Consider the following 12,161-nt stretch of genomic DNA (forward strand, 5'->3'; position numbering starts at 1 on the left):
ATTTCATAATTAAAGGTTACATGATGAGACAATAGAGCTCTTTCCAAACGCTCCAAAGTATGCCAGTATTTATTTTCAGAAGCAAAAAACAACTGGAAAATGGCAGAAAATAGAAGTTTAACAAAATAAATAGGGTAGGTGGCCTTTTCTGATTTTGAAGGGTAAGATAACATTTTGTTTTGAAAGAGGAAAATACCTCTCTCTTAAAGGCAGGTTCAACTCAGACCATTGGAAAAATAATAAAACGGTAAGTAAAGATCTACAAAAGGAAATGGATAGAGGGCAAGGATATTTAGTTAATGTCTAGGAATCATTCAATACTGAAAACAGAGCATTGATAAAACAGTAACCTCAATTTTTAGGAAAGTTGTGCAAAAAATGGTGTTTCCCATGATTAAGTGCAATAATTTAAAGTGATCATGATTAACAAGCACTATTCAGGGGTGGCTAATACTTGCAGATAAATAATCACTCATATTTGATACAAATAACAGAAGTAACAGGTTTGTACAAACTTGGGTCATTCAAAAATCGTCATGGCAACGCATTGTAAGATTTTTTTTGGTTGTTTATTTATCGTTTTACACTTTGGAAAGAAATATTCTTTTCAGTGGAGGCAACAATATAAGTGAAATTTATAGTATTTATGCTGATGGGGGTAGATATTCATCTGTATTAGCTATTACATGATAAATAATAACTTTTCTAATTGGTTGCCCAGAAGCATGGAATAATACTGAACTATATGCATCTTTCAACATCTGTCCCAAGGGATTGGTCTTATTGCTTTTTCCCACCCAGAAAATAGCCTGTTTCTAAAGTTTAATCTTCCTTCCTAAAACACTATACTGCACATTCCATTTTTCTGCACAGATTCATCCATAAGTGTTTTTCCGCTTGTAGAATAACACTAATTTCAGCTCATACTCTATGTTATCTGTGATTTTGTTTTGATTTAAATATACCTACATTTGCACCTAAAGATATATTTTTGCTAAGAGCAATTAAAAACCTTATGAGGAAACTATTCTGCCTCATAAGGGATAGCACTATGTCTTCTTTTTACTTGATTAATATAACAGGACTAATTCAGTGTTGCTCTTTTAGCAAGAGTAGGCAAACTAAAAAGCAGAAATACAAAGAAAAATCAAAAAAAGTTAGTAGCTTATAGTAAAAGTTGGAGGACTGAAGATCTACCAAATCCAGGTGGAGAGCTGTTTCTTTAACATAATCTTCAATCTATGCAGAAGAAATGTTTATATGGCTTCTATACATTTTTTCACAGCATTATCCATTCCTATAATTAGAACTTAAATATTTTATTTTTATTGTGCAACAATTCCTAATTATAGCAGGGGAATCTCTGCTTCTAAGTTTCCTTCCTATATTCTCTTCCAAATACTACTCTGATGAAAATGTTCAGTGTAAATTCCGCCCCTTAGCCATTTCAGATTTCAATGGATTAGCCTAGCCCATATTATTTTCTACCTTGGTCACTCACTGGACACTCAGGCTAGGTCACCTAGTATTACTATTATTTACCTTTCAAGATGTGATCTACTTTCCTAAGTAGATTGTAAACACTTTGGAATAGAGGATATCTATCTATTCCTTTTTTTCTTTCTTTCTTTCTTCTTTTTTCTTTCTTTCTTTTCTTTTCTTTTTTTCTTCCTTCCTTCCTTCCTTTCTTTCGTTCTTTCATTCTTTCTTCCTTTCTATCATCTCTCTATATCTATCATCTATCTTAATTTTCAAACTACTCTCAATCAATGTTTCATGTTATGAGGAGCATTATATCTGATTGAGGCAGTCTTGACAAAATATAAGAGTGACAGTGGGGTGTTTTTGGTCTCCTCTGATATGTATTTAAAAACCATAAATAAAGTTCATCTTGTTTGACTATCCAGTTTTCATTAATTCACTACAACTAGCCTAGCAGCAGCTTCAAAGTCACATTTACTCTGAGTTACCATTCTGATTAACCATGTATATTCCCTGCAAAATAAACATTTGATTGAGGAAAAAAAATCATTTTAAGAAGATCTGTAGTTTATCAAATATATCCTTCAATTAGAAACATAGTATCTGAAACAAATTTTATACTGATAGTACTTATGAAAATGACCACAGGTGACTAATACAAAAATGTGGCCTGGAAGTATAATTATAAGCAAATGTTGGGGGAAAAGTGACATGAAAAGTAGACTTTGAAATATGAAAAATTCTTGATCTACCTAAGTAATATTTTGAGCCAGGTCATTTCTCATCCTGAGAAAAATTGAAAGAATATTATTTATTGTCAACTCACCAAACCCACTGAATTACTTCAGGATGTTTATTCAGTATCTTCAGACACCATATTCTCTACTTCATTCTCAAAATAAGGCACAGACAAACGAAAGCAACCCACTTTTCAACAAATGATGGAAACATCTTGATTCCTTGCTGGTTGAGTTTCCTATTTCCAGCACTTACTGTAAATATGAAAATGTTCTATTGCTAGCAAACCTCCTCACACTTATTTTCCAGTGTAAACATAATAATATGTAAGTAGAATTTGGTTTGAATCGAAGCTACAAAATTAATACACCTCATTTTGAGGTTTTTAACAGGGTGAAATAATACAGATAATATAATCAATGACACTAAATCATTGCCAATGCTTTATTTGTCATTCTGTCACTGATTCATTTTAAAAAACAATAATTAAATAATGAATGATTACTTCTTTGGTACATCATTTGCTGCTCTTTGGGACACATTTCTAGCAGGTACTAGTTAAAGTCAAAAGTGGTTTGAAACTTTATCTATTTGAAAAATCTCAAGGACATATTGAGATCAAAGAATAAAAGTATCTTTAATCTTCTTTGTGACATGAATAGCCATGTGCTGAGCTCTAATGAAGTGAACAGTCTTTAGTTAGATAGATAAAGTCTAACTTTTGCCCGAATATGAACCCAGCCTCAAACCACATGCTGGCAAGCCAAGAACTATGAGGGCATTGAGTGGCACCTGGGAGAAGCTGGGGTTAACGCACCATAAGGTTGCCTCCAAGGAAGATGAGTATTTTTGCAAGAGGACCCTAACTTTGATTAGAAAACGACTGAGGAAATTGTAAACATGTCTATTATAACATATACTATTGCACCTAAAAGTCAATCCTCAAATGCTTAAGGGGACAAATAGGTAACCATAAATGGGTGAAGAAACAAGCTAGACAAAAGTATCTGAAAAATTATAACATCCAATGTGAAAAGATAATTTTCAGTTCCAGTTTTATTAAAAATCTGTGAGAATTTCAACACAGGGTTACCAGACATTTTAACTTTAATTATATCCCAGGAGATATTTTGTCTAAAATTTTCTACATTAAAATTTTCACAAATAAATTACTTTTAAAAAACATCATGCAAGATAAGGCAAACACCTCTTAAAACTGAATTTAGCTCTTTGATTTTCACTATGCAATCTCTGGTTTTAGTTTCATTTGTATTCTTGCTCACAGTGAGACTTTCTTTGGTTGTTTAAACACATTCTCCATACTAACAGTAAGGAACGATTGTGTTTTAAAAATGGTCTTTTTTTCAAGTTGCAGAAAGATCCCATTTACCAGATAAAAAAGGTTCTCGCTTACATGAAAGAGACAGAGAGAGAGGGAGAAAGAGAAAGGGATGGAGGAAGGAAGGAAGGAAGAAAGAAAGAAGAAAGAAAGAGAGAGAGGGAGGGAGGGAGGGAGAAAACAAGGAAGAAAGAAAGACATATGATTACTACATAGTGAAGTCCCTTGATGTGTCAGATGCATAAGACGTGGGGCTCAGAAGAACACTTGAAGGAGGCATAAAGGCAGTTTCGAGTGATATACAGCAGCAGTATATGTGTGGGCATAAATAAAACCTACAAATGCACCTGTTCAGAATTTCCTCGATAAAAAAATTCATCTCCACATGTCCCTAAATGTTAAATTTTACATAGATCAAAGAATTTTACATAATATTATAATTTCATTAACATTCCTCCCAACAAATTGACTAAAAGCTCCTTAGGAAAATAAACTGTGATTTGTTATAAACAATTAATACAAATCTCACCAAGTAGTTCAGAGCCAACTTGCTGGGCTTATTAAATTGAATTGACTCCTCTCTTCCTTACTTTCTGCCCTCCTTCCTCTTCCCTACCTTCCTTGTTACCTTTCCTTCCTTCTTTTTCGTACATTCTTTTTGTTTCCTTTCCTTCCTTTCCTTTCCTTCCCCTCCCCCTCTCTTTTCTTTTCCCTCCCTCCTCTCCCACATCCCCTCCCTCCTCCCCTTGCTTTCTGTCATTTGATGTTTCTTACTTATAGAATGGAATACACACATTGTTATACATACTTGGTTCTAATGTCTAAATCTACTACACATAGTTTATTCATTTGCTCATTTGATTGTGCTTTTCATGCTCTTTACAAACACACCAATTTAAGTATGTACCAAACATTTTCCTTATCCTATTCAGTACATCTAGATAATATAGAAATGATAAAGGAAATGGAGTTAGCATTACGTTTAATTCTTGAGGAGGCTTAGTGATTGATAAATATCTTTTCTTTAAAGGTTGCACAACAAGTCTAATACTTACCATGCTTTAGTGAAATAAATCACATTATCCATACACATACTGGAGATATCCCATCCATACTGCCAGAAGTTTCCTTACTTTCAAATCAAGCTTCTGCATGCTTTAATCAATTACAAAGGTCAGGAAAAAAAAATCACTCTTGCTTTCTATAAATATCTCTTTCTAAATCTCATTATACCAATATTTCCTAAACTGGATTTTCCCCACACACTTCTCTTTTTGGGAAATGTACTTCTGTGTTTCACTTTTAAAGAATTCATTGGTCAGATAAGCTTGAAGAATACTCCATAACAAATATATCTTTTGTAAATTCACATTATACGTTAACAAAATAAAAGGTTTCCATCTCTCCATCAAAGGAAAAAGTTAAAAAATATATTTTAAATGATTAAATTTATTTTTAGTGGAAGAACTTTTTCATTCATATCTATTAATGTCCCTGTCAATTATTTTATTTTAACCTCAATTTGAAAAGCACTGCCTTAGATAACAATAATTACTACTCTTACTACATCAGCTCTCTCTGTCAAAAATAAGTTGTTTCTTGTTAGATCTCCTGCTTGTCCCTGCTTAGCTTTGAAGTTACACATTATCACAGCACTGCTGATCAAGGAGCAGATTTTTTGCACGTCCTTTTTCATCTATTAGCTCCATATGCATCATGAGCATCAGCTCATAAGAATTCGCATCACAATACTTACTTTAAGACATGTCTTCATGCCCAGCTTTTAAGTCTCTTTACAAAATACTTCTGAGGGACAAAAGTTACAAGAGTTATTATTTAAATATATTTGTATATCAAAACTGATGAAACCAATTTTGGGGGAAAATACACAGCTTTTGTTTTTCCTAATAGCACCCAAATCCTTTAAATATTTTGTTAAAATTCTAAGGGGCTGGCTAAGTATTTCCGTTACTTATAATGACAAATCCCCACTGCCCACTTCCTAAAGAACTTTAATTTCCTTTGTTTTATATTTCATAGTTATTTCAGCTCATCATGATGATATTATGTGCTGTGTATGACAGAGAATTAGGTAACATCCTGGTGTTTGTTTTCTTTGGGTCTGGGAAGATATTTTTACGAGGTAGACTACTCATAATTTTAAGTTTCCTCTAGCTTGTCATTTCTCCAAGTATACTTTCTTGCACTTTCTGAAGAATAGTAACTTACACGTCTTGTGGGTATGTGACTATACTATAATCACTAAGTGCATATTATATCAATGATTTGCCTCAAAAAGCTTCAATAATTCCTTAATTATTCCTCTTCTTTGAAAGTGTTTAATCTGATAAATGTTTCTAAGACACATACCCAAATACTTGAAGCCCTTTAAATAATGACTTAAAAATCAGACTACCTATCAGTTATAGGTGATCAACCATCCATTATTCATCTTATTTCATCCAGCATCTAGCACAGTGCCTATCACACAATAAGCATTAAACAAATGCTTTTTGAATGAAACATTGAATCCATTATGATATAGTCAAAATATGTTAAGGCAGAACTTCTGATATTTGACACCTTCTCAGGTTCTTATTAAATTCAGTAGAACAAATAAGAGTTCATAAACAGACTTGTTTCACACTTTTAGTGTTAACCATCTAGAATAAGTTTGGGTGACAAATAAGTTTATAAATTTTTATGCCGTCATTGCACTTATATCAACTGTCAGTGGCCTTGGCCAGTGCCTTAATAAGTAAAAGACCTGCGAGCACAAAAGATCTGAGGCTATCTGCTGGGGCCATCAACCTTCTTTCTTAAATTACAGTGCTGCTGGCAATGTTATAGTTTATGAAATGGTTCCCTGCTTCCTATGCTGAGATGAGTGCTGGGTGCCCTAAATGCACAACATATTTTGGGTACTTATAGAGCTTTATCTCTTTTTACCATTATTTCCATGATAAAATCTTCCAATAAAATTGGAACCAGACCACATTTTCTTAGAGCCTTTTTCTCAGTGAAAGATGGGTTTTATTATCTCTTAGGACACTGTCTCTCCCATATTTGTTTTTAAGAAGTGCTAAGTCAAATTTTATATTTACGTTTCAGATTCCATTTTAAATTGCTATTTTCCAGTTTCATGCCGTATTCAGTCAACAATGCTGTTATACAATACCAAGCATCATTGTTATTTTCCTCTATAGAACTTATCTCAGTTTGTAACTAAAAAATAATTTCTGTGACTATTTGTTTAATGCTCATTTACCCTAACAGGCTGTAGATTTCATAAGGACAGTGTTGTATTTCCTTTCTTAGTATAACACCTGGCACACAGTGAAGACAATATTTCTGGAATGAATACATGCATAAATAAAATATTAATTACTTAACAGTTGGTCATACATGCCTGCAATTTTACCCTCAGTCATTTCTTATGAACCCAAACTATATATCTTTATCTAATCTATATCTAATAATTATAATACATTTATTTCAAATGAAGCATTTAATATATGTAGCAACTAAACACTCCATGGGGTCCATTTCAGATTTCCTATTACATAAAAGCTAAACTGGTGTGAAGTTACTGTCATCACTCTTTGTATTTTCTTTTGAAGGTATTCTATCGAAAAATCTCAATATGATAGGAGAATAAGGAATCCATGAGTGATAATCATAAAAATTAAAGGAGATTAATCTCATCCTGAAAACAAATTATCAACCCATAACATTTAATCACAGAATGGTAAATGAGAGCTAAATTGATCAGTCTTCCATGATACCTAGTAATCTTTCCACATTGGAAATTTATGAACATCATTTTCCTGCTTAAATTTTTTTTAATGGTGCTCTAAAGCTATAGAATACAACCTCAATTCCTAAAGATGTCGTACAATCCCTTTCTCCAACCTAACACAAGCTTCTCGGACTTTATCCTCTTCTCCTCACACCTAACATGCCAGCAATACAAACTACGAAGTTGTATTTCCCATTGCCTGGAGAATCCTGTTTCCATACTTCCTCCAATGATCTTTGCACACTTTTCCTTGGCTGCCACAGAGATACACAGGATCCCTCTTCTTTGGTGCCATAGCACATTGCAGATAGTCTAGTACAACATTTGGTGCATTATATTCCAATGTTTTGCTATATATCTTTTCCTACTAGATTGATATGAGTGTCCCAAGGGCAAGGACCATGCATGCATCTTTTTTTTTTACTATTAATTATTAGATATATATACACAGGTGCTAGATTCTAGGCATATAGTGATGAACAATGTAATAGGAGCCCTGCCCTCCTAGAGTTTTCACTGCAACACAAAACACATATGTGAATAACCTTTACAAGTTTGAGGATCATTATAATAAAGAACACCATATTGTAGAACCACGTGACAGATGGAACTATCTTAGTCTGCTGATCAGGTACACAAAAAAGGCTTCATAACTTTGAAAAGAAGAGTAGGGACAATAACTCTTCTTTCTCTTTGGCTGCCTTTCACCTGCTTTTCCTCTATTTTTCTTTCTATTTGCATTATTGGTTTAGAAAAGTATATATGAGAAAGGAAAATGATAGTAAGAGCATCCCACCCACTTTGTTCATTTCTTCTAGATAATAGAGGATAGAACTAACTTCAGGATGTCACGGTGGAATGGAACCAAATATAAATGACACTGTTAATGTAGAAATAAGAGAAGAGAGATAAAAAGCTATGAAGTAGAGACTACATGGATTTACGGAGCAAATGTATATAGACATCAAGTGTATGTACCACCCAGGACATTTAATATACAGTAATTTTAAAAGAAATTTTAAGTACTTATATTCAAAATCTATAACTGGCTTAAATTGGATAGAGGTTGAGGTTTTTTTCTTTGTTGTAGATGTTAAAATTCAAAGTGTTATGTCCTCTATAGAAAAGTAACTTGAATGCATTCTACTTAAAGGAATAGTTGTAGAATCCTCAGGAGGAAATTTAAGTATCTAAGATCACAAAAGGAGATGGTTATATGAGGTATACAAAATGTATCAATAAAAATTCATATTATAGATTATGTATTTTAGCCATTTGCCTTTTATTCATATTCTGAATATTCTTTGACTTATGTGAAAAAGGATAAGAAGGGCAAATGTTATCAGCACATAATGAAACAGTAAACTATTTTCACTGGTTCTGATGTATTTCATACATATTAGTTAAAAGCGGCTGGTGAAGTAGATTTGTAGTCACATTTCTTCTCTGGGTATTAAATCATGTAACGCTGACACAAAATATGAAAACAGAAATAGTTTCATTCTAGAAACGCTGCTCTTCTTACAATTTTTCATCTGCATAATAATCATTTGAAGAGCAGTAAGAGTGGAAATGTCAGGAATACTTTCTTTACTATCGTGTTTTTTCCCAAGTCCAATATTAAACTTTAATGAATGAATTATAAAAGTTGGACCATTTTAAATAAAATCCTCAATCTACTTAATCTTCAAGAATCCCAAAATTGGGAGAGAGAATAACTTTTTCAGGAGAGTAAAGTACCCATCCTTTAAGGTAGAGCTCAAGTCCCTTTTTCAATTTGGCCAAACTGAACTTTGGTTCTCAGTGAATTCTACCACTCTGAGTCCCTACATTAAATAACAGACTACTTGTTTGTGTTCAATATTCTATTTTCTCTATTTGATGTTAAAGTTGTTTTTCCAAGTCTATCTCCTTAAGAAAGGGGATGATGTATATTTAATGATCATTATTTTACAGATCCAAGCAGGTTGAAGAGTGATAAAATTTCTTATAGATTGACAAAATTAAAAGGAAACATACATGTCTTCAGAGATAATCTCTGAATATGTCTTGGACTCTGTTTACTAAACATTCAGGAAATGTTCAGAGAAGGAAAAACTTTATTTATATAATGCCCAACAATAGAAATTGTCTCATCTTTATAATAGATGTCAATAACTTTCTAAGTAACCAAATCATGGTTATTTAAATACAATATACTGATTGGCTGATGTTAAAATCCTGGTTGGGTTCCATAGGAAATGATTTCTAATTAGTTAGGAATGGATCATATTAACAATACGTTTTACCTACAATACATTCAATATTACTAAAAATAAAGAATAGAGAGAAAAATGGTAAAATGCAAATGACTTAAAAACCACAAATACATCATTTTACTTATTATAAAATATTTCTTCAGAACAGTCCTTCAGAATTATTTGTGGTGCATATGTTCTGATCCAAATACTATAAATTTGATGTTTAATACTTATTGCAATCTAATTATGTAGACATGATTCTACCCATTTACCAATAAGAATGCTGAGTCTCTGGGAGGCATAGTAACTTCACTTAGGACACCTAGGACACTCAGTTGGAACTAAGATTTGCCCATAAGTCATCTGTCTACAAAGGCCACATATTCTATACAGCATGATAAGAATATGCCTTCACATGAGGGCCAGAAAATGCAAGGCATTCATCTTCAGAATTTAGTGCTTATACATTTCACCACTATGTTTTGACCATTTTTTCCCCAATATGAGTGATTCATTGATCTTACTTAGTCTTGCTAACGAAAGGATGACAGTCTGGCACATTCTGGCTAACTAATCTGTAATGGGATTTGAACCCATGGCCTTGGAGTAATCACCACAAGACACAAACAAAATGAATTAATGTTCTAATGTTTGCATATAAAGTCTATCGGAACTCACTCTGTTTTCATGAGAATTATCCATTTATTCATTGTTTAGGTACCATTTCATCAGCATTTACAATATTCATGAAGGCTGCTCGCACTGGTGCTCGCAATTCATCAAATTCCCTGTGGACGCTTCCTAGATTCTAGCCTGCAGAGTCTGTTGATGATGTCTGTGGAGCAGGCATAGCTTACTGAGACTCATCTGTTTTCAGTGACATGAAATCTAAGACTTTAACAAATATGCCAGGAAAATACAGCTTCTACAGGGGTAATTTGGTGCTTTTTTTTGTTTGTTTAATTCAGGCTCTGAAAATTATTAGATCTCGATTTAGACTTGCAAAATTACTTCACCAGCATTAAAATTATGCTGCCTATGCAATGAAAAAAATAGAATGCATTTTAATGGAAGGTTTGACCTGCAGAAAGATGAATAATTTGCATCAATTTTTGTGCATTATGTTCAACTAATCAAGACAAATGTATTCATTCATTTCTGTAAAGCTGAAGAACTGAAGGCCAGCAATATTATGCATCTATAATGATGAATATTACAGTACTTATTATATGATGAATTGGGAATTCTAGAAATGGATGGTGAGCAAAACAGGGAAAAAACATGCTTTTCATACTGATTTCTATTTTTATAAACACCAACATCTGCCTTAAATAAACAACCTCTCCCTCAGTACCAATTCTACATCTCTCACTTTATCAAATAACAAGAAATGAAGAAGCAGTGAGATCTCATGCATTTAACATTAGAAAATAGAAGTGAAGAATGAAATTTCACATTGTTCATATGTCAATGTGGTATCCTTCTACCATAAAGAGTCCATGATACAACCTATTGTAACATTTTTTACTTTAGGCTGATTATGTGTAAGGGCATTATAATGAGATAAAACTTACTTAAGAATTACTAATAGGGCTACAGCTATTTTGTATTCATTAATATAAAATATTTTGTAAATTAGTTTATAAAGGTAACATTAAAATCCAGTTATGAAGCAAGAATGCATCTTATTTATAATTACATAAGTAAATATAATACAAGAAAAATGTATATAACAATTTTGTGTCTGATAAAATTGTCATTAAATTTAACCTTAGTATTATAAAGGATTTATAAATATACTCTTTACATTCATCTTTACTTCACCTCTACACTGCCTATTACATTCTTCATGTATTACACGTATTTAGTAGTTCTCTGACTATGATATAAGTAATTTAATTTGGATTTTGTTCACAGATATAATTATTCATGGACTGTTTGAAACCTACTACTGATTTAATCCCAGAAGTAAGATGAGGATACATAAGATTATAGAAAATTTTAGCATCTTGGACGATAGGCACAGACATGAGCAGAATTTCCTCCGTCCCCTTTTCAGCTGACTCGTGCTCCCCATATGTTATTAAAGTTGGGAGGCACCAATAAATGAATGAAGTGTGCCACTAGCTCATTGTTAAAAACAGAAGTAGTTTTAATGGGACCCTTCAGACACTTTACAATATTTCTACCAAATTGAACACAGCAAAACAAAATAACAGCACCTGGCCCTAATGGAATTTTTTCTAGATTGCTGTTTTCCTACCAGCTCATGGACTGCTGAGTCTGCCTAGCCCTCAAAGCGCCCTGTGCACTCAACATTCCAAAGACAGAAGCCAAGAAGGCTTTTAGTATGGATGGTCAGAAGGGAGGCAAGGCAGCCGAAAATGCCATTAAGTAGAAACGCTCCCTGTTCGGCTAAAATAGATTATCACCTATGGTGAATTAAAAGGTAAGACTGCAATTGCTCACACATTTTAAATATTCCTTAATGAAAACTGCTGTGATTTGCTTTTTTTGCTTTACCCCATCCAGTTGTTGTTTTTTAAAAATTCTAATGAATGAA

At 32.9% G+C, this 12,161-nt stretch overlaps 1 protein-coding gene across 4 annotated transcripts in view; it reads right to left on the reverse strand.

The window, feature by feature from the left end:
* Positions 1–12,161, reverse strand: part of GRIK2 (glutamate ionotropic receptor kainate type subunit 2) — a 661,376-nt gene that overhangs the window by 24,507 nt on the left and 624,708 nt on the right. The window lies entirely within an intron of this gene.

This window comes from Orcinus orca, chromosome 12 (assembly GCF_937001465.1).
Source record: "Orcinus orca chromosome 12, mOrcOrc1.1, whole genome shotgun sequence".
Taxonomy (NCBI): domain Eukaryota; kingdom Metazoa; phylum Chordata; class Mammalia; order Artiodactyla; family Delphinidae; genus Orcinus; species Orcinus orca.